General features: G+C 46.3%; 1 long non-coding RNA gene across 3 annotated transcripts in view; it reads left to right on the top strand.

Annotated features, from left to right (window-relative positions):
- The first annotated feature begins 11872 nt into the window (after positions 1–11872).
- The window catches only part of LOC140615620 (uncharacterized), a 36596-nt gene continuing 25141 nt past the window's right edge, over positions 11873–23327 (top strand). The window contains exons 1-2 of one of the 3 annotated variants that reach the window (XR_012016114.1): positions 11873–12000; positions 12230–12324. This is a non-coding gene — a long non-coding RNA (uncharacterized lncRNA). Of the gene's footprint in view, positions 12001–12125; positions 12325–23327 lie in introns of those variants that run through there. The other 2 variants (XR_012016113.1, XR_012016115.1) reach the window with 2 other exon arrangements.

The raw sequence follows: 23327 nt of genomic DNA, 5'->3' as shown, positions 1-23327 counted from the left end.
TTGGATCTAAATTCTGCAGTCATGAAGTCTCTTGAGTCCTTTATGTTTTTTTCTAGAGCCACCAGTAGCTGTATAATAGTGCTTCTGAATTTGTTTTCTGACGTTGAATTGTAATCCTGATTTGTAACTCTGTTGGAGAGAGGACTGTTTCTTTCTTTTGGGGTGAGCTTTTCTTTGTAGTCATTTTGCTCAAAGCAGAGTGGCCAGAAACAAGTGTATTGGGAATAAGAGAAAAAGAGAGGATAGAAAAAAGGAAAGAGAAGAGAAAAAGAAAAAAGGAAAAAGGACTAAAAAAAGCAAAAAAAGAGAATAAAAGGAGAAAGAAAAAGAAAGAACGGGGGAGAAAAAGGGTGGGGGAAGCAATCAGAAATAAATAAAACATGGGGGAGTATCTTCTGATTCTGTATACTTTAAGTCCCTTGACTTCCCCTGGAACTTGTCCGTCTAGATGGTCTTCTGGGGGAGGGGTCTGTTGTGCTGATCTTCAGGTGTTAGCCCTTGGGAGAGCTCCTCTCCCCCTGCCAGGTGAAGCGCTCAATGAGGGTAGTTTACCCCATGAAGCCCAAGGAGAAACAACCCCAGTGGCAGTGGCCAGGTCTAAAAACTGGTATTCAGCCCCCACAGTAACTCCAGAACAGTCCATCTGCAGGGCCTGGAGGCTCCAGGGTGAGGCTGCTGATCTGCTGAGCTCTTGGCAGGAGCGTCATTGCTGTCCTGGGCCCTCCGGGCCTCTGCCTGTCCTGGGCCCTCCGGGTCTCTGCCTGTCCTGGGGGAGGCCGAATCCTGGGCTGTGTCATGGCGCTCTGTGCTCCGGGGCCTGTGCTGTTGGATTCTCGCTCCCAGCCATGCAGCCACCTCTCCACGGAGCTGCCGCCCTAGCCCCTCTGAGCTGCTGTAGGAGCTGCGCAGCCCCCTCACATGGAGCCTCTTCCTCTGCCCTAGGTGCCGCCACCTAGCTGCTCCCAGGGACCCGCAGCCCCCTCCACACACAGCCGCCACCTGAGCCCCTCAGAGCTGCTCCTGAGGCAATGCATGTGCCCTGCAGCCCTTAGGGAGCTCGGTTCACTCTCTTGGGTGTGCAGGTGTCTGTTAGTTTCCCATGGACCCCGAGGGTATCCCCACCCTCCTGGAGTCCTGCTCTGAATCCCTGCGGGCGCCATTCCACCCTGGAAGATTGGTGCAGCTCCTGCATCTCTGGGACAGAGCTCTCCTGACCGGGGGGCATTCGCCCTGGCCTTAGCCCGGCTCCTCGGGGGCCTCTCCCCCTAGGATGCCTTTTGTTTCTTTACTCCTTTTTTGGTCTTCCTACCTTGATAGAAGCGCGAACTTTTCTCTCTGTAGCATTCCAGCTGATATATGTTTAAATCTCAGGTCGAATTCCTAGATTTTCAGGATGATTTGAAGGTTATCTAGGTAATTTCGTGGGGACAGGTGACTTGGGGACTCTTCTCTTCCGCCATCTTGCCCTTCTTCCTGTATGTTGCCTTTTAGGTTTGGTTGTTTCCTTCACTGTGCAGAAGCTTTTCAATTTGATGAAGTCCCAATAGCATTTTTGCTTTTGTTTCCCTCACCTCAGAGGCATATCTAGAAACAAGATCCAATGGCCTATGTCATAGATGTTGCTGCCTATCTTTTCTTCTTTGTATGGTTTCAGGTCTCACATTTAGGTCTTTCATCGATTTTGAATTTATTTTTTATATATATGGTATAAGAAAGTGGTCCAGTTTGATTCTTCTGCATGTGGCTGCCTGGTTTTCCCAACACCATTTGTTCTTATCCTGGGGTCAGGTTTAGGGTTTCTTGAAGAGACTGTCTTTGTGCCATTGGATATTCCTTCCTGCCTTGTTGTCCATTAATGGATCATAGATACATGTTTGTATCTTGTTTTGGCTTTCCATTCTGTTCTATTGATCTAAGCATCTCTTGTTGGGAGATCCCTGATTGCTGATTCAATTTCTTTGCTGGTTATCGGTCTTTTCAAGTTTCTTATTTATTTATTTTTAATTTTTGCTATGTTATATATTTCTAGGAATTGATCTATTTCTTCCAGGTTCTAGGTTGCTGGCATATAATTTTTCATCATATTCTCTTATTATCGTTTGTATTTCTCTAGTGTTGGTTGTTATTTCTCTTTTCTCATTTGTGATTTTATTTCAGTAATTTCTCATCTTTTTATCTTTTCTCTTTTTAAAATATTTTATTTATATATTCATGAGAGACTCAGAGAGGCAGAGGTATAGGCAGAGGGAAAATGAGGCTCCATGCGGGGAGCCTGATGTGGGACTTGATTCCCCAGGACCCCGGGATCATGACCTGTGCCAAAGCAGATGCTCAACCACTGAGGCACCCAGGTGCCTTGCTGATTCAATTCCTCTGCTAGTTATGGGTCTGTTCACATTTTCTATTTTTTCCTATTTCAGTTTTTCTCTTTTGCACATTTCTAGGGATTTGTCCATTTATTCCAGGTCTCCCAGTTTGTTAATATATATTCTTTCATAGTATTCCCTTATAATTGTCTTATTTTTCTGGTGTTGATTGTGATCACTCTTCTCTCATTTGTGATTTTATTTATTTAGGTCTTTTCTCTTTTCTCATTTGTAAGGCTGGATAAGGCTTGATTCCATTTATTAATTATTTTGAAGAACCAGCTCTTAGTTTCGTTATTCCATTCTACTGTTTTTTTAATTTCTGTATTGTTTATTTCTGCTCTCATCTTTATTTTTCCCTCTTCTGTAGGCTTTAGGCTTTGTTTGCTATTCCTTTTCCAGCTCCTTTAGGTGTAGGGATAGGTTGTGTATTAGAGACTTCTTCTTTCTTGAGGTAGGCCTGTATTGCTATGTACTTCCCTCTTTGGACTGGCCTTTCTACATCCCAGTGGTTTGGGGAAACATGTTTTCATTTTCATTTGTTTTAAATTTCCTCTTTAATTTCCTGTTTGCTCCATTCATTCTCTAGTAGGATGTTCATAATCTTCACGTATTATTGGATTGTCCAAATTTTTTCTTACTGTTGACTTCGAGTTTCATAGAGTCGTGGTCTGAAAAGGTACAGGGTGTGATATCAACCTTCTTGTTCCTGTTGTACCTGTTGAGGGCTGATTTGTGGCCCATGATATGATCTGTTCTGGAGAATGTCCCATGTTCACTTGAAAGGAATGTGTATTCTGCTTTAGGAAGAAATGTCCAGACTATATCTGTTGATTCCCTGTGGTCCAGTGTGTCAAGGCTATTTTTCCCCTGTTGATTTTGTGCATAGACAATTAGTCCATTTCCATAAGTGGGTGTTGAAATCCCCTGTCAGTGTATTATTATCAGTGTGTTCCTGTATGTTTGTTGTTAATTGGTTTCCATATTTAGGTACTGCCATGTTGGCAGCATAAATATTTAGTTCTTTGATCCTGATAGAGAGTCTTTTTAATTATGAAATAATGTCCTTCTTCATCTCTTCTTACAGTATTTATTCTTTCTTTTTTGAGATTTAAATATTTTATTTATTTATTTTTGAGAGATACAAAGAGAAGCAGAGGCAGAAACATAGGCAGAAGGAGAGACAGGCTCCCCAAAGGGATGCCAATATGGGACTCAATCCTGGGATCCCAGGATCACACCCTGAGCCGAAGGCAGATGCTCAAGCACTGAGCCACAAGGTGTCCCCCAGGGTTTGGTTTCAAATCTAGTTAGTCTGATATAAGTATGGGTTCTCCAGCTTTCTTTTCATAACCATTAGCGTGATAGATGATTTTCCATCCCCTGACTTTCAATCTCCTGGTTTCTATAGGTCTAACGTGAGCATCTAGTAGGCAGCATACTGATGGATCTTGTTCTTTTAATAACGATTTTATATTTGAGAGCATGAGAGAGAGAGAGAGAGAGAGAGGCAGAAAATTAGGCAGAGAGAGAAGCATGCTCCCCACTACTAGCACACTATGGGACTCAATCCCAGACTCCAGGATCACACCCGGAGTCAAAGGCAGAGGCTCAACACCTGAGCCACCCAGGCATCCCAGATCCTGTTTTTTAAGGCACTCTGATACCCTCTATCTTTTGATTGGAGCATTTAGTCTATCAGCATTCAGAGTGATTATTGAAAGATATGAACTTACTGCCTTTGTGTTACCGGTAGAGTTGGTGTTTCCAGTGACGTTCTCTGGTCCTTTCTAGTTTTTTGCTTTTGGTCTCTTTTTTCCCCCACTAGAAGAGTCCCTCTTAAAATTCCTTATTGGATTGGTTAAGTGGTCATGAACTCCTTTATATTTTGCCTGTCTGGGAAATCTTTATATCTCCTTCTATCCTGAATGACACCCTTGCTGAAGAAAGAATTTATAAAAATTAGACTCTTATAAAAAGAAATTTAAAAACATAAAATAAATTTTTGGTGTTATGATTGAAGAAAATGGCATTTAGGAGGAAAACCAGAAGCTGAAAGGGAGGAGGACAGATTTCACCCTCCGTAGCCTTCACAGGGACCTGGTGTCCTTTCCTAGGAGGGCCCCCCCTCCATAGGATGCTTCCTGCTCCTCTGCCCTCCTTGTTGGAACCCAGCAGGCACATCTCTGTACCTCTGACACCTCTGTCGTCGTGGTTTATAACATCTTCCATGTATCCTTTTGGGGACCACAGCGTCGTGTATGGAATCATCTGGCTGCTGTTTGACATTGGGGGGATTCTGATTTTTGTTGGTTTTGGGGTGTGTGTGTGTCTATCACATGCAACTATCACGTGCAGCTCTCGGATCCTCCGGCTGGGTCACCCAAATGCCAAAATGGTGGGCACAACATCATTTCTGGTGCTGGAGCTGGGTGGCTACTGGGGTCTCCTACCGACCCTGTGCTGGCTCATGCAATGACTTTCCACTGGAGTATCTGCTGAGATGGAAGTTCCGGCTTGACCACATTCCTAGGTCCTGCAGTGGGTCCTGCCAAGCACCATGTGCTTCTCTTCTCCCTGATGTCTCTCCAGCAGGGAGCCAGACCTCAGGGCCGCTCTGGGGGGTGCTCCTGAGGAGGCGGGTGCACATGGAGGGGAGCCCTGGGGCTGCCTGTGTGTGGGAGTCGGGGTGGGGACGGGGATGGGGTTCCTCAGACCCTGTGCTGCCTGGCCTTCAGGCTGAGTCCCATCCTCACCGAGCTCCTACTCACTCGAGCAAGGAGGGTGCCCTCCATACGGTGGTGTGAGAGATCCAGCACCGTAAGGTGTGCACGCTGAGTCCACCTGGTACAGGTGGCCCAGGTGCATGAGCTGCAAGTGTGGGACCCAGGAAATTTAACAAAAATCTCCTACCCCTGAGCAAGCAGAGCAGGACTGATTCCATTTTGTGCTACACCCGCCAACTCCCCTATGACCCCCTCATCACCTGATTATGGCTTAAGGTGCTGCCCCACCCTAGTCAGATTGCTGGGCACACCCTAATCAGAAATCAGCTCATAACAGTGAACCCCGCTTTGTGCCCACCAAATCTGTGCGCCGATTCTGACCAAAGTAATAGACCAGCTCAAGTGGATACTATATGGTAGGGTGCAATTCAATCGGCCACCTGCGTGTGAACTGACATGACTGTGCAAATTTCTGCATATCCCATGGTCCACTGGCCCCTATAAAGCTGATATGCCTCTTAGTCTCAGGGTCCAAGTCCCTGCTCCGCTGTGTCGGGTGCACTTGGACACAAGCTCCAGTTTGTAAAGAAAGCCTTGGGAGTTTGCATCGGTGTTGGCTCCTCAGTGGTTTCTCGGTTTCACAATCTTGGGCACAACACAAGGGACTACTGTCCTGACATCCCTTCTAGGGCCATGCTGACTGCCCTGCAGGCCCTCTCTGCCCCAGGCTCACAGGCAAGGGGATGTGGGGAGGGGAGGAAGTGCCCCGTACCTGGCCAGCCACGACCTCCTGGACAGAGGGAGCACAGACATCCGGGTCGCTTTGCACAGACCCTGGTGACCTGAGGCTTCTTGGCTGTCACTCTGTCCCAGGCCCTCCTGGCTCGTGGGGCACAGCTTGAGTCCCAGTAAAGTCTGTCAGGTCCTGAACCCGGCATCTGGCCACCTGTGGAAGGCACGTGGGGATGTCAGCTGGGTGTTCCTGGTGGCGCGCCTGCAGGGGCTGGTGGGGCCAAGGTGATACCCCCTCCTCCTCTCTTGGTGTCTTTCCATGCCCCGTGAACAGTGTTCTGGGAGACACAGAAACGGGCTGGCTGTGCATTTTCGTACCACAACACTTTATTGACTTTCTACAGTAAACAGGCTCAGAGTCGAGGGTGCACATCTTCCCCTGGGGAGGGAGACCTTTCTGTCCTTTAGGGGAGGGCAAGAATGACATGTGTTGGGGGGCGGGTGCTGGAGTCCCCCACCTGGGAGCAGGTGTGGACTCTGGGTGGGGGCGTGTGTCCTGAGATTTCAGTCTGAGAGACAGTTCAGAGGACAGCAGAGCTGACCTGGACCTGCACCTCATGGGCTTATGTGCTGGGCCCCGCAGGGCAGCTGGACCCCGGCCTCGGGATCCCTGGGGCCCCAGCACCTGGAGGAGCCTGCCTCCTTGTGTGGGTGCGGGCGGGGCCCACCATCCTACCCCAGGGCCCAGGAGTCAACATCCAGCTGTGAGAGGGCTCCCTCAGTCCGGGGCCAGAATCCAGGGCTGGCCAGGGCCATGTGGGTTGGATCCCATTAGTCTTTGTGTTGGGCCTAGGGTGAGGGCACAAATCACCCCAGCCCTCACAGAGCCCAGGGCCAGGCCAGTCCAGATCCCCATGAGTTAAGGGCTGGTGTCCTGTGCAGGGTGTGCCGCCCTCAATGAGGGACAGTGGGCGGAGGCAGGGCACAGTGGGTCCTCTGCACCACTCACCTGCACCCCCCCTGTTGGGGGCTCCCTGTCTTCACTCCTCCCTGCAACCCATGGGTACTCTATGGGACACCCGGGCTTCTGATGGGATCAGGGTATCCAGAGAACCCCAGGGAGGCTGAGCATGTCCCACAGGGGGCACCTGCACTGGGTCCTTGCTGGGGGTCAATGGTGTGGTGGTAGATGGTGTGGGGGCAGGGGTATGATGGTGGTGGAGAGTGGGGAATGGTGTAGGGGTGATGGAGTTGGGGTATGGTGTGAGTGGGAATTGTGTGGGGCTGCGTGGTTTTGTCGGGGATGGAGTCTGTGGGATGCCATTGGGGATGATGATGTAGGCAGATGGAGTGGGAGTGGGGAATGATGGGTATGTCGTGGGGGGCCTGTGGAAAAAGGGCATCTCCTTCCTCTAAGATGCACAAGGAGACATCTACAGTTAAAGGCGACTAGTCTGGGGTTTGCAGTGACACCTGCCCCTGGGGCACCGTGTGGTCAGTGCAGGGCCCTGGCTGGACTGGGGGCGTTATCTGGGGGTCATTATACTATGTATGTTTTCAAATTGCAAATTGTCTCAAATGAAATGCAAAGAATTTAGAAATATATAAAGCACCGAGAGTGGGTGTCACCCTGACCCGTCCGACCCTCATGGGATCAATGTGTGTCCTGCTCCAGCCGCAGCCATGCTGCCTGGCCCCCAGGTCCGGTTCCTGCTCCCCACGACCCCCACCCCATCCCCTGCTTCTCAGGTGGCCGTCCCTCTCCCCTTTGGCATTCAGCTCCCATGGCAACCCCTGGAGGCCCCATCCTACTGGCCTCCTCATCCCCGAGGCACTGGGAGTGTGGGCACTGGAGTCATCCCCAGCATCCTACCATGGAACAGTGTGTTGTTGGCTGCTATTGCTCCCCCCGGCCTCAGAAACCCGTTTTCCCTACCCAGAAGGCCCCGGGCCTCCCTCGGGGCCCTGAAGCCCCCTGGCCCAGCAGCCTCACCCGACCCCCTAGCCATCCCAAAATACGGTGTGGCTGCCGAATGTCCTGTTGACGTCCAAGTCTACCTGGGTGATGTCCCTGGCGGAGACCAGGACCTCCTCCTTCATTTCCTGTGGGAAAACTGGGGAGGAGGAGTAGGCGTCAGGGACACAGACCCCCACCTGTCACGAGCTGCCATGCTGGGCAGGGAGCCCTGGGGCCACAATGGGAGTGTGTCCTGCCGAAACCTCCTTCCTTCCCCTGGGAGCCCGGGCATGGCGGGAGTTCCCACCATGCCCGTAGGACCTGTGTGAGGGCCTGTGCCCAGCTGTTGTGGGCGAGGAGGTGACTGAGGGTCAGCCTGGGTGGGAGGGGATAAGGGTTCAGCCCAGGTGGGAGGGGACATGGGGATGTTGTGCCCAAGATTACAAATCCGAGAAACCACTATGGAGCTGACACTGATGCAAACAGACAAGGGTTAATTTCCAAACTCGAGCCTGCGTCCAAGTACACCCGACACAGCGGAGCAGGGACTTGGACCACGAGGTGGGTTTTTGCTTAGTTTTAAGGGCTTGTATCGGGGACCTCCAGAAGGGCTGGAGTAATTCCTCAAGTTCTGTTTACATTTTGATATGGGGCCTTCAAAGGCATTGACCTCTGTTCCCATTATAATAGGCCCCTCCATCCCTTGGCGTGGGCTCAGTTCTTATTCTATTGTGGGGGTTTCTAGGACATGAAGCTGTAAACTTTTGTTTTTTTCCTGTAACTGAAGTAATGTAAATTTCATCTCTTCTTCACAGGGGCCTGGGATGGCTGGACGTGTTCGAATGCTGAACTTAAAGCGGAAAGGCCTTCATTTTCTCAGCCTCCTTGCATCCCATCCCATCCTATCTAGCTCCTTTCCCCTTCCCCGGACCTCCTGAGAGAGCAATTGCAAATGACCTCAGTGTGGCAGCGTGTGTTGGACAGGACCAGGGATTTGGGATCAGGAAGACCTGGGTTGCTTGCACCCCGGCTGTGCAGCGGGATTCGATGCTGCAGACTCTTATTCCCTAAGGCTATCTTGACAACTGACTTTTACATAGAAAAGCTGTCCTTTATGTTTAAAAGATGAGGAGTGAGTCAAAGCCTTTTTTCTCTGCCCATCTGATTGCTCAGATTCCAATCTGAGATGTATTTCCTGTTAATAAGGATAATTTACTATCCATAGTACTATGGTTAAAATATTCTGACACAAGTAATTCAGAGGGATGAGGGTTTCTCGTCTCTTTCTTCCCAGCTCAGTCACTCCTCAGGAAATGCATCTTTATGGATTTGGAAAGAACTGAGAGACATTATTACCAATGGTCCTATTATTATGTGAAGGATTCTTCCCTGAGATTCTTCCCCTGTTTCAACTGACACTGAAACACTGAACTCTTTTGAAGACAAAAGTCAAGGAAATAATTGTTATGCATTGCTAATTTTAATTGCACTTGCAATATGGTGTCTATTATACTAAAAGTATTTTTATCTGATTTTTGCTATTTATTATCCGTTCCTGCTTTTGAGGTTAGGGAGGCATTATACGTGTTCATAAGTGTTTTTATTTCCTTCTGATCTAAAATTTTTACTTTGTTTCCATCAAAGGAACTCTTTAAGAATAAGGCAACAGTTAATTAAACTATTCTTAAAATGTCTTCACACTTGGAGCCTGATTCATTTAAGTCAATTTTCAAAATAAATCTTATTTATTAGGAAAAAAACAAAGATATATAGGGAAATTGAGAAGATAGTACAGAGCATTCGCATGCACTTGCACTCAATTTCTCCAATTATTGATATCTTATATTAGTACAGTACAAATGTTAGCTAATGAATCAATATTAAAATAGTCGCATTAACCAAAGACCATACTTTATTCAGATTTCCTTAGTTTTTGCTAAGTTACCACCCCTCATATGACATTCCATTTGTCCTCCTGTTTTCTTAGGCTCCTCTGGATTGTGACAGTCTTTCAGCCTTTCCTTGTTGTTGCACTGGAACACTTTGAGAAGTAGAGTATTTTGTAAAATTTCCTTCAGTTGGGACATGTCTGTTGTTTATCTCATGATTGAATTGTTTTTGTGGATTTTATGCAGAGATATACTGCCATTTTTATTATATCATATAAAGGATAGATACTATCAACATGATTTATCATTTTTGGTATCGATCTGATCATCTTGCTGAGGTAGTGTTTGTCATCTTTCTCCATAGTTAAGTGATTCTTTTCATTATTATTAATTATTGTTATCATCATCATGTTATTTTGTCTTTCATAATATATTTTGTAGAAGGAAGTTACTATGTGTATTCCACACGTAAGAGTGGGAAGCTATGCTCATCAACATGAGAGTGGAATGTCTGCACAAATTGTTTGAAATTCTTCTACAAGGGAGATTTCTCTTCCTTGTGGGTTTCTTTTTTTTTGTTTCTTTTTCAAAGATGTTTATTTATTTGAGAGAGAGAAGAGAGAAAAAGCATGAGTGAGAGAAGCAGAGGGAGAGGGAGAAGCAGGTACCCTGCTGAAAACGGAGCCTTCCTTGCGACCTGGATCATGATCTGACTTAAGGTAGAAGCTTAACTGACTGAGCCACCCCGGTGCCACTCTTTCTTTCTTTCTTTTTTTTTAAATAATAAATTTATTTTTTATTGGTGTTCAGTTTGCCAAATCAGTATAACACCCAGTGCTCATCCCATCTAGTGACCCCTCAGTGCCCGTCACCCATTCACCCTCAACCCTGCCCTCCTCCCCTCAATCACCACTAGTTCATTTCCAAGAGTTAGGAGTCTTTTGTTCTGCCTCCCTTTCTGATATTTCCCACACATTTCTACTCCCTTCCCTTATATTCCCTTTAAGTATTACCTATATTCCCCAAATGAATGAGAACATACAATGTTTGTCCTTCTCCGATTGTCCTACTTCACTCAGCATAATACCTTCTAGTTCCATCCACCTTGAAGCAAATGGTGGGTATTTGTTGTTTCTAATGGCTGAGTAAGGCCCACCTTTTCTCTCTCTTCATCTTCTGAGTCTCCTATGATATGAATGTTATTGTTTTAATAAGTGGCTGACTTCCCTACGTCTGCCTCTGTGGTCCATAACCTTTCTTGTTTTGAAGGCTTCCAGTTGGGACTGCATCTCAGTTATAGCATTTTAAACGTTGGACTGACTTGATTTTAGCTCTTTTATTTCTACAGTAAGGGATTCTCTAGTTTGCTTCTGTGCTCTTTTTCCAGCCCAGCTGCTATCTTTATAATCATTGTTTTAAACCGTAGTTAGACATAATATATGTGTATTGATGAACTTTCTGGCTGTGAGTACTACCTCATGTTATTTTATGGAGGAGAATTTCTCTATCTCATTATTTTTTCCAGAAAAAAAGAAGGAAGAAAAAGAAAAATCAAGAAAAACAATAACAACTGCCCTCCAAAAAAAAACCACCAGATTATTTTGGCCTGCTTGTTAAAAGATTCTAAATCCCAAAATATGAAACACAATTAAACTACCATAAAAGTAAAAATAAGAAATATATAAGGTACATACATTAAATTAAAATAAGGCAATTAATAAAAAAGAATCAAAGAAAATAATTAAAAATAGAGCACAAAGTACAAAGGAATCTAGACCCTACTTTCCAGGCAGAGCTGAAGCTTTGCAGCCTCTGTGGTCTGGCAACTTGGTGACAGCGAATGGTCTGTGTGGGGTCTGGGGATGGGCCTTGGCGCTGATTGTCAGGTGCACATCTGCCTGGGAGTTGCACCTGTGGGGGTCAGAGTCGGGGTGGGCGTTAGCGAATCTGGGCTCCAGCGGGAGGCACTGTTTTGCTCCCTGATTCCTGGCCCTGATGGGCGGGATGCAGGTGGGGACGCTGGGTCCTCTGGCTCTGGGGCTGAGCATCCCACCCCCCAGTCTGCTGGGGCCTCCACAGAAGAACCCCGAAGCCCCCGGGTCTCCGCAGCTTCTCTCAGAACCCTGCGTTCACTCTACCTGCACCCGAGCTTCTTTTGGTTTTCTTTTTTTATCTCAGGCTGTTGTGCCCAAGATTGTGAATCTGTGAATCTGAGAAATCACAAATCACCGAGAAGCCATCACCAATGCAAACACATGAGGGTTTATTTACAAGCTCGAGCTTGTGTCCAAGTATACCCAACACAGTGGAGCGGGGACTTGGACCCCGTGGTGGGTTTTAGTTTATTTTTAAGAGTTGGTCTCGGGGAACTCCTGAAGGGTGGAGTAATTCCTCAAGTTCTGTTTACATTTTGATATGGGGCCTTCAAGGGCATTGAGATCTGTTCTAATAGGGGCTTCCTGCCCTTGGACTGGGCTCAGTTTTTATTCTATTGTGGGCTTGCTGTGTCCTGACAGTGAGCATTCAGGAAGGAAATGATGGATGTGACTCCCTTCTCAGGTGCATCACAGAGAATAAATAAGGAGACTGAACAAAAAGAGCACAAGACATTGGGGGCTTCGTCCATATCAGAAGGGACTCCTCAGAACCACAGGGTAAGTGAATGGGTAGAATGGATGGTAGGGTCAGGGGAGGTGAGGCAGTTGGTGGTTAGGCTTAGGTTAGATGTTAGGTGTTTGTGATTAACCTTATGGTTACGGATTAGAGGTTAGGGTGAGGGATAAGGGTAAGGGTCAGTGGTTAGGAGTTAGGATGGGGGTTAGGGATTAGGGAATGAGGTTAGGGTTAGTGACAGTATTTAGAGTTAGGGTTAGGGTTATGCTTTAGGGTTTAGGGCAGGAGGTTTGGAGGTGGGTTTAGGGTTATGGTTACAGTTAGGGTTGGGTTTAGGTTTGCAGTTAGGGTGAGGTGTTAGGGTGTGAGTTAGGGTTAGGGGTAAGGGTTAGGGGTTAGGGTAAAATTTAGGGCTAGGTTTAGGGTTAGGGCAAGGGTTAGGTATAGGATAGGGGTTAGGGCTAGGGATAGGATTAGTATTTATTTAGGGTTTAGGGTCAGGTCAGGGTCAGGGTACGGTTTTGGAAAAGGGTAAGAGATAGGTATAGGGAGTGGTTTAGGAGTTAGTTTTAGGGTACAGGTTAGAGTAAAGTTTGGGGCATGAGATAGGATTGGTATTAGAGGGTTAGGGTTAGGGTACAGGTTAAGGTTAGGATAGGATTTGAGTACATTAAGTTAAGGTTAGGGTTAGAGGTTAGGGTTAGATTTAGGGTAGGGGTCAGGGTTAAGGGTTTAGAATAGGTTTAGGATATAGGGTGAGGGTTGGCATGAAGGTTCCATGAATGTGTTTTGGTCTTGGGGTTTGTGTTTGGTTTCGATTAGTGATGGGTCTTGTTTAAGGGTTAGGTTAACATTAAGATTAAGCGTAGGGTTAGACTTATGTCTGTGTATGGTTAGAGTTTGGGTCTTGGAATGTGCCTGCACTGGGACTCCTAGCATCTTGGGCAGTTTAGTTTTATGCACTCTATTTAGGTTTTGGGTTCAAAGATAGCCTGACTCCACCAAGTCAGTGGCCTCCCCAGAGAATCAAAATCCTGGCTTCTGCTGGGGTGAGAATAGACATGGCAGGTTTCTCCCGAGCTGAGCTAAGGAGGGGGTTTGTGGCTCTAAAGACTCTTTATTTGGATTTTCAGTTGCCTTTCTGATTTTATCTCTTGTGTGCACATGTTTTCTCTATACTACCAATTATTATTTTAAAGTTTTACTTGAAGTCCTCTTTGTAAACACAGTATGATATAGTTTCAGGTTTACCACATAGTGGTTAGACCCCTGGATACAACGCCTGGTACTGGTCACATGTGCCCTCCACTATCCCCATCCCCTGATTCACCATCCTCCCCACCTTCCCCTGGTATTTATTAGTTTATTCTCTGTGGTTAAGAGTCTGTATCTTGGTTTGCTTCTCTCATGCCTCCTCCGCCCCTTTGCCAGTTTGTTTGGTTTCTCAAAATTCACAAGTGAATGCAATTGTATGGTATTTGGTATCTGTCTTTCTCTGACTGAGTTCATTTAGCATAAATCCTTTCCACTCCTTCCACGTCACTGTAAATGGATTCATCTCATCCCTTCTGATGACCGAGTGATGTCGCAGTGTGTATATTTACCACATCTTTCTGCCCATTCATCAGTCGATGGACATCTGGGCTGTATCCATAGTCTGGCTGTTGTTGATAACGCTGCTACAAACAGTGGGCTGCGTGTCCTTCCTCGAATCTACTAAAGTACTTCTCTATCCTCGGGATAAATACCTACCTGTGAAATTTTGGAATCGTAGGGTAGCTCTATTTTTAACTTCTTTTTTAAAATTTTTTTTATGATAGTCACAGAGAGAGAGGCAGAGACACAGGCAGAGGGAGAAGCAGGCTCCATGCCCTGGAGCCCAAAGTGGGATTCAATCCCGGGTCTCCAGGTTCGCACCCTGGGCCAAAGACAGGTACCAAACCACTGCACCACCCAGGGATCCAATTTTTTTAACTTCTCTAGGACCCTCCACACTGTTTTCCACAGTGGCTAAATGTGTTCGCATGCCCACCAGGAATGTAAGGAGGCTACCCTTTCTCCACACCTCACCAACACCTGTTGTTTCTTGTGTTGTTAATTTTAGCCATTATGACAGCTCTCAGGTGACATATCATTGTGGTTTTGGTTTGCATTTCCCTGATGATGGGTGACGCTTTGTGTCTTTCTGTGAGTCTGGTGGCCATCTGGCTGTCTTGTCAGAGACAAAGTCCATTCATTTTTCTGCCCATCTCTAGTTGCATAATTTGTTTTTAGGATCTTGAGATTTATATTTCCTTTATGTGTTTTGCATACTAACTCTTTATTGGATGTGTTGTTTACCAATATCTCCTTTCATTTTGTATGTTGCCTTTTAGCTTTGGTTGTTTCCTTCACTTTGCAGAAGCTTTTCATTTTGATGAAGTCCCAGTAGCATTTTTGCTTTTGTTCCCTCACCTCAGTGGCATATCTAGAAAGAAAAATCAGTGGCCAATGTCAAAGACGTTGCTGCCTATCTTTTCTTCTTTGATTGGTTTCAGGTCTCACATTTAGGTCTTTCATCCATTTTGAATTTATTTTTTATATATATGGTGTAAGAAAGTGGTCCAGTTTGATTCTTCTGCATGTGGCTGCCTGGTTTTCCCAACACCATTTATTCTTATCCTGGGGTCAGGGTTAGGGTTTGTTGAAGAGACTGTCTTTCTGCCATTGGATATTCCTTCCTGCCTTGTTATCCTTTATGGGTCATAGATACAGGTTTGTATCTTGTTTTGGCTTTCCATTCTGTTCTATTGATCTAAGCGTCTCCTGTTGGGAGAACCCTGATTGCTGATTCAATTTCTTTGCTGGTTATCTGTCTGTTCAAATTTTTTATTTCTTCATTTTTAATTTTTGCTATGTTATATATTTCTAGGAATTGATCTATTTCTTCCAGGTTCTAGGTTGCTGGCATATAATTTTTCATCATATTCTCTTATAATCGTTTGTATTTCTCTAGTGTTGTTTTTTATTTTTATTTCTCTTTTCTCATCTGATTTTATTTGGGTCCTTTCTCAACTTTTTATCTTTTTTCTTTTTTAAATATTTTATTTATGTATTCATGAGAGACACAAAGATACAAAGGTATAGGCAGAGGGAAAATGAGGCTCCATGCGGGGAGCCTGATGTGGGACTTGAACCCCTAGGACCCCGGGATCATGACCTGAGCCAAACACATGCTCAACCACTGAGGCACCCAGGTGCCTTGCTGATTCAATTCCTTTGCTAGTAATGGGTCTGTTCACATTTTCTATTTCTTCCTATTTCAGTTTTGCTCATTTGCACATTTCTAGGGATTTGTCCATTTCTTCCAGGTCTCCCAGTTTGTTAGCGTATAATCTTTCATAGTATCCCCTTATAATTGTCTTATTTTTCTGGTGTTGATTGTGATCTCTCTTCTCTCATTTGTGATTTTATTTATTTAGGTCTTTTCTCTTTTCTCGTCATAAGGCTGGCTAGGGCTTGATCCATTTTATTACTTATTTTAAAGAACTAGCTCTTAGTTCTGTTATTCCATTCTACTGTTTTGTTGTTTCTGTATTGTTTATTTCTGCTCTGATCTTAATTTTTTCCCCTTCTTTTGTAGGCTTTAGTCTTTGTTTACTATTCCTTTTTCAGCTCCTTCAGGTGTAGGGTTAGATTGTGTATTGGAGACTTCTTGTTTCTTGAGGTAGGCCTGTATTGCTATGTACTTCCCTCTTAGGACTGCCTTTGCTACATCCCAGGTTTGGAGAAACATGTTTTCATTTTCATTTGTTTTAAATTTCCTCTTTAATTTTCTGGTTGCTCCATTCATTCTCTAGTAGGATGATCATAAACGCCACGTATTTTTGGTCTGTCCAATTTTTTTCTTAGTGTCGACTTCCAGTTTCATAGCGCCTTGGTCTGAAAATGAACAGGGTGTGAAATCAACATTCTTGTACCTGTTGTACCTGTTGAGGGCTGATTTGTGGGCCCTGATAGGATCTGTTCTGGAGAATGTCCCATATGCAATTGAACAGAATGTTTATTCTCCTTTTGGAACTAATATGCTAACTATATCTGTTGAGTCCCTGTTGCCCAGTGTGTCAAGGCTATTGTTCCCTTGTTGATTTTCTGCATAGACGATCGGTCCATTGCCATAAGTGGGTGTTGGAATCCTCTGTCAGTGTATTATTATCAGTGATTTCCTGTACGTTGGTTGTTAATCAGTTTCTATATTTAGGTACTCATGTTGGCAGCATAAATAGTTAGCTGTTTGATCTTGATAGTCTTTTTATTTATGAAATAATGTTCTTCTTCATCTCTTCTTACAATATTTGTTGTTTCTTTTTGAGATTTAAATATATTATTTATTTATTTTTGAGAGATACACAGAGAAGCAGAGGCAGAAACATAGGCAGAGGGAGAGGCAGGCTCCCCAAAGGGAGGGTGATGTGGGACTCGATCCTGGGATCCCAGGATCACACCCTAGCCTGAAGGCAGATGCTCAACCACTGAGCCACCAGGTGTCCCCCAGGGTTTGGTTTCAAATCTCGTTTGTCTGATATAAGTATGGGTCCTCCAGCTTTCTTTTGATATCCATTAGCGTGATAGATGATTTTCCCTCCCCTGACTATCAATCTGCTGGTGTCTATAGGTCTAAGGTGAGCATCTTGTAGGCAGCATACAGATGGATCTTGTTTTTTTAATAATGATTTTATTTATCAGAGAGAGAGAGAGAGAGAGAGGCCGAAAATTAGGGAGAGAGAGAAGCAGACTCCCCACCAGGAGCCCAATATGGGACATGATCCCAGACTCCAGGATCACAGCCTGAGTCAAAGGCAGATGCTCAACCCCTTGAACGACCCAGGTATTCCAGATCCTGTGTTTTAAGCCACTCTGATACCCTATATCTTTTGATTGGAAAATTTAGTCTATCAGCATTAAGAGTGATTATTCACAGATATGAACTTTGTTCCTTTGTGTTACCAGAAGAGTTGGTGTTTCTGGTGATGTTCTCTGGTCCTTTCTAGTCTTTATTGCTTTTGGTCTCTTTTTTCCCCCACTAGAAGAGTCCCTCTTAATCCCTTACTGGACTGGTTAAGTGGTCATGAAATCCTTGATATGTTGACTGTCCAGAAAATCTTTCTCTCTCCTTCTCTCCTGAATGACACCCTTGCTGAAGCAAGAATTCATACAAATTGGACTCCAATAAAAAGGAATTTAAAAACATAAAATAAATTTTTGGTCTTATGATTAAGGAAAATGGCATTTAGGAGGAAAACCAGAAGCTAAGAGAGAGGAGGACAGATTTCACCATCCGTAGCCATCACAGGGACATGGTGTCCTTTCCATGAAGGGGCCTCCCCTCCGTAGGATTCTTCCTGCACCTCTGTGCTCCTTGTTGGAAACCAGCAAGCACATCTCTGTATCTCTAGCACCTCTGCAGTCATGGTTTATTGCATCTTCCATGTATCCTACTGGTGACAACAGCGTCGTGTATGTAACCATCTGGCTCCTGTTAGACAACATTAGGGGGGATTCCGACTTCTGTTGGTTTTGGGGTGTGTGTGTGTCTATCACATGTAGCTATCACGTGCAGGTATCTGATCCTCTGGCTGGGTCACCCAAATGCCGAAATGGTTGGCACAACATCATTTCTGGTGCTGGCGCTGGGCAGATAGCTGGGCTCTCCTTGCCGACTCGGGGCTCGCTCCTGCAGTGACTTCCCACTGGAGGGTCAGCTGAGCTGGAAGGTCCAACTCGGCCAAATTCCCATGTCCTCAGGGGGTCCCGCTGAGCACCTGCTGTTTCTCTTCTCCCAGATGCCTCTCCAGCAGGGAGCCAGACCTCAGCGCCGCCCTGGGGGGAGATCCTGAGGAGCTGGCTGCCCATGGCGGGGAGCCCTGTTGCTGCCTGTGTATGGGAGTCGAGTTGGGGTCTGGGCTGGGGTTCTCGGTCCCCTGTGCTGCCTGGCCTTCTGGCGAGCCCCATGCTCACCCAGCCCTTACTCACTAGGGTGAGGAGGGTGCCCTCTACACACTGGTGTGAGAGATCCAGCACCACAAGCTGTGCACAGTGAGTCCACCTGGTGAGGGTGGCCCAGGTTCGTGAGCTGCAAGTGTGGGACCCAGGAAAGTTAACAAAAATCCCCTACCCCTGGACAAGCAGAGCAGGACTGATTCCATTTTGTGCTACACCCACCTCCTCCCCTATGACCCCCACATGAGCTGCTTATTGCTTAAGGCGCTGCCCCACCCTAGTCAGGCCGCTAGGTACACCCTAATCGGAAATCGGCTCATAACAATGTAACCCTGCTTTGTGCCCCCCAAAACTGTGCGACGATTCTGACCAAAGTAATAGGCCAGCTCAAGTGGATACTATTTGGTAAGGTGTAATTCAATTGGCCACCTGCGTGTGGACCATCATGACTGTGCAACTTTCTGCATATCCCATGGGCCACTGGCCCCTATAAAGCTGTTATGCCTCTTAATCTCGGGATCCACGTCCCTGCTCCGCTGTGTTTGGTGAAATTACACCCAAGCTCCAGCTTGTAAAGAAACCCTCGGGAGTTTCCATCGGTGTGGGCTCCTTGATGGTTTCCCTGATTTACAATCTTGGGCACAACACCAGGGCCTGGTGTCCTGACATCCCTTCCAGGGCCACGCTGACCGCCCCACAGGCCCTTTGTGCCCCAGGCACACAGGCACGGGGATGCGAGGATGGGAGGAAGTGCCCCGGAACTCGGCCATCCTTGGCCCCCAGGACAGAGGGAGCACAGACCAACCAGGTCGCTGTGCACAGACCCTGGTGACCTGAAGCTCCCTGGCTGTCACTCTGTCCCAGCCCCACCTGGCCTGGGGGACACAGCCTGAGTCTAAGTAAAGTCTGTGGGGTCCTGACCCTGACGTCTGGCTGCCCCTGGAAGGCACGTGGGGACGTCAGCTCTGTGTATCTGGTGGCGCCCCTGCAGGGGCTATTTAGGGCCTGGGTGGTGCCCCCTCCTCCTCTCTGGGAGTCTCTTCACGCCCCATGCACAGAGTTCTGGGATACACAGAAACGGGCTGGCTGTGCATTTTTTCACAACACTTTATTGACTTTTTACAGCAAAGGGGCTCAGAGCGTAATGCGCGCCTTCCCCTGGGGAGGGAGACCTTTCTGTCCTTTAGGGGAGGGCAATAATCACACGGTGTGGAGAGGCGGGTGCTAGAGTCCACATTGTGGGAACATGTGTGGACTCCGGGTGGGGGCGTTTGTCCTGAGATTTCAGCCTGAGTGACTGTTCTGAGGACAGCAGAGATGACCTGGACCTGCAGCTCATGGGCTCCTGTACTGGGGCCCCGCAGGGCAGCTGGACACCTGCCTTGGGCCCTCTGGGGCCCCAATACCTGGAAGAGCCTGCCTCCTGGTGTGGGGTTGGGTGGGGCCAACCGGCCTATCCATCCTTTCCCTACCCTGGGGTGTCCTGGGATCCCCCAGTCTGCCCTAGGTTAGCGACCTGGATCTGTGGGGCATGCCCAGGGCCCAGGAGGCCACATCCACCTGTGAGAGGGCTCGCTCAGCCTGGGGCCAGAATCCAGGGCTGGCCAGGACCATGGGGACCTGGATCCCATTAGTCTTTGTGTTGGGCCTGGGAGGGGCTCAATTCAACCTAGTCCCCACAGAGCACAGAGCCATGTCAGCCCAGGTCCCTCTGGGTTAGGGGCTGGTGTCCTGTGCAGGGTGTGCCGCCCTCCAGGACAGACAGTGGGTGGAGGCAGGGCCCAATGTATCCTCTGCACCACTCACCTACACCCAGCCTTTCGGGGATCTCTGCCTTCCCTCCTCCCTGCAACCTCTGGGTTCTCTATGGGACAATCAGGCTTCTGATGGGAGCAGGGTATCCAGAAAACGCCAGGGAGGCTGAGCATGTCCCACAGGGGGCAGCTGCCCTGGGTCCTTGCTGGGGGCCGATGGTGTGGGGGTGGATGTTGTGGGGTAGGGATATGATGTTGGTGGTATATTAGGAAGGTACAAATATTAGCCTTGAATCAATATTAAAATATTCTCATTAACCAAAGACCATACTTTATTCAGATTTCCTTAGTTTTTGCTAAGTTACCATCCCTCATATCCCATTCCATTTGTCCTCATGTTTTCTTAGGCTCCTCTGGATTGTGACAGTCTTTCTGCCTTTCCTTATTGTCGTTGAACTGGAACACTTTGAGAAGTAGAGTATTTTGTAAAATTTACCTCAGTTGGGAAATGTCTGTTATCTCATGATTAAACTCTTTTTGTGGGTTATATAAAGAGATATACTGCCATTTTCATTATATCATATAAAAGATAGATATTATCAACATGATTTATCAGTCTTGGTATCAATCTGATCATCTTGCTGAGGTAGTGTTTGTCAGCTTTCTCCGTAGTAAAGTGATTATTATTATTATTATTATATTATCATTTTTATATACACATTTTCATATTCTATTTTGTAGAAGGAAGTTACTATGTGTATTCCATACATATGAGTGGGAGGCTATGCTAATCAACTTGAGGGTGGAATGTCTGTACAACTTCTTTGAAATTCTTCTACATGGGAGATTTCTCTTCCTTCTGGGTTTGTTTTTTTGTTTCTTTTTAAAGATGTCATTTATTTATTTGAAAGAGAGAGGAGAGAAAAACCAAGAGCGAGAGGGGCAGATGGAGAGGGAGAAGCAGGTTCCCTGCAAACAGGGAGCCTGCCTTGGGAATTGGATCATGATCTGAGCCTAAGACAATAGCTTATGTGACTGAGCCACCCAGATGCCACTTTTTCTTTCTTTTTCTTTTTTTAGTAATAAATTTACTTTTATTGGTATTCAATTTGCCCACATACAGAATAACACCCAGTGCTCAGCCCGTCAGTACACGTCACACATTCACCCCCACCCCCACCCTCCTCCCCTTCCATCACCCCTAGTTCATTTCCCAGAGTTAGGAGTCTTTATGTTCTGTCTCCTTTTCTGATATTTCCCACACATTTCTTCTCACTTCCCTTATATTCCCTTCACTATCATCTATATTCCCCAAATGAATGAGAACATACAATGTTTGTCCTTCTCCGATTGACTTACTTCACTCAGCATAATACATTCCAGTTCCATCCATGTTGAAGCAAATGGTGGGTATTTGTTGTTTCTAATGTCTGAGAAAGGCCCACCTTTTCTCTCTCTTCATCTTCTGAGTCTCCTATGGTATGAATGTTATTGTTAATAAGTGGATGACTTCCCTACGTCTGTCTCTGTGGTCCATAACCATTCTTGTTTTGAAGGCTTCCACTTGGGACTGCATCTCAGTTATACCATTTTTAACATTGGCCTGACTAGATTTTAGTTCTTTTATTTCTACAGTAAAGGTTTCTCTAGTTTTCTTCTGTGCTCTTTTTCTAGCCCAGCTGTTGTCTTTATAATCATTGTTTTAAACTGTATTTAGACATCATATATGTGTATTGATGAACTTCCTGACTGTGAGTAGACCTCATGTTATTTTATGGAGGTGATTTTCTCCATCTCATTATTTGTTCCAGAAAAGAAAGAAGGAAGAAAAAGAAAAAACAAGAAAAACAATAACAACTGCCCTCCCCCCAAAAAAACAAAACAAAACAAAATAAAACCCAGATTATTTTGGCCTGCTTGTTAAAAGATTCTAAATCCCAAAATAGAAACAATTAAAGTGATCCCTGGGTGACACAGCGGTTTAGTGCCTGCCTTTGGCCCAGGGCACAATCCTGTAGACTCTGGATCAAATCCCACGTCGGGGTCCCAGTGCATGGAGCCTGCTTCTCCCTCTGCCTGTGTCTCTGCCTCTCTCTCTCTCTCTCTCTCTCTTTCTTTCTGTTTGTGACTATCATAAATAAATTGAAAAAAATTTAAAAAAGAATCACAATTAAAGTACTATGAAAGCAAAAATAAGAAATATATAAGGTACATACATAGAAATTAAAATAAGGCAATTAATAAAAAAGAATCAAAGAAAATAAATGAAAAAAGAGCACAAACTACAAAGGAATCTAGACCCTACTTTCCAGGCAGAGCTTTAGCTCTGCAGCCACTGTGGTCCAACAACTTGGTGGCAACGAATGCTCTGTGTGGGGTCTGGGGATGGGCCATGGCGCTGATTGTCAGGTGCACATCTGCCTGGGAGATGCACCTGCGCGGGTCAGAGGCGGGGTGGGGGTCAGCGCCTCTGGGCTCAGTGGGCTGTGCTGCCCTGTTCCTGAGACCTGGCCCTGATAGGCGGATGGGGGTGGGGTCTCTGGGTCCTCTGGCTCTGGGGCAGAGCATCCCCCACCCCAATCTGCTGGGGCCTCCACAGAAGAGCGGCCAAGCCCCCAGGTCTCCGCGGCTTCTCTCAGAACCCTGCGTTCACTCTACCTGTGTCCGAGCTTCTTTTGGTTTTGTTTTTTTATCTCAGACTGTTATGCCCAAGATTGCTAATCCGAGAAACCACCGAGAAGCTGACACCAAGGCAAACACATGAGAGTTTATTTACAAGCTTGAGCTTGTGTCCAAGTATACCCGACAGAGCGGAGCAGGGACTTGGACCCTGAGGTGGGTTTTAGCTTAGTTTTAAGAGTTGGTCTCGGGGTACCCCCGAAGGGCTGGAGCAATTCCTCAAGTTCTTTTTTTTTTTTTAAACTTCTTTTTTTTTTTAAATATTTTATTTTTTTTATGATAGTCACAGAGAGAGAGAGAGAGAGGCAGAGACACAGGCAGAGGGAGAAGCAGGCTCCATGCACCGGGATCCCGACGTGGGATTCGATCCTGGGTCTCCAGGATCGCGCCCTGGGCCAAAGGCGGGTGCCAAACCGCTGTGCCAACCCAGGGATCCCCCTCAAGTTCTGTTTACATTTTGATATGGGGCCTTCAAGGGCATTGAGATCTATTCTCATTCTAATAGGGGCTTCCTGCACTTGGCCTGGGCTCAGTTTTTATTCTATTGTGGGGCTTTCCAGGGTATTAAGCTGTAAACTTTTGTTATTTTCCTGTAACTGAAGTAATGTAAATTTCAGCTCTTCTTCACAGGG

Source organism: Canis lupus, chromosome 23 (genome assembly GCF_048164855.1).
Source record: "Canis lupus baileyi chromosome 23, mCanLup2.hap1, whole genome shotgun sequence".
In the NCBI taxonomy this organism is placed as follows: Eukaryota; Metazoa; Chordata; class Mammalia; order Carnivora; family Canidae; genus Canis; species Canis lupus.
This window is presented reverse-complemented; position numbering and strand designations above follow the sequence as displayed.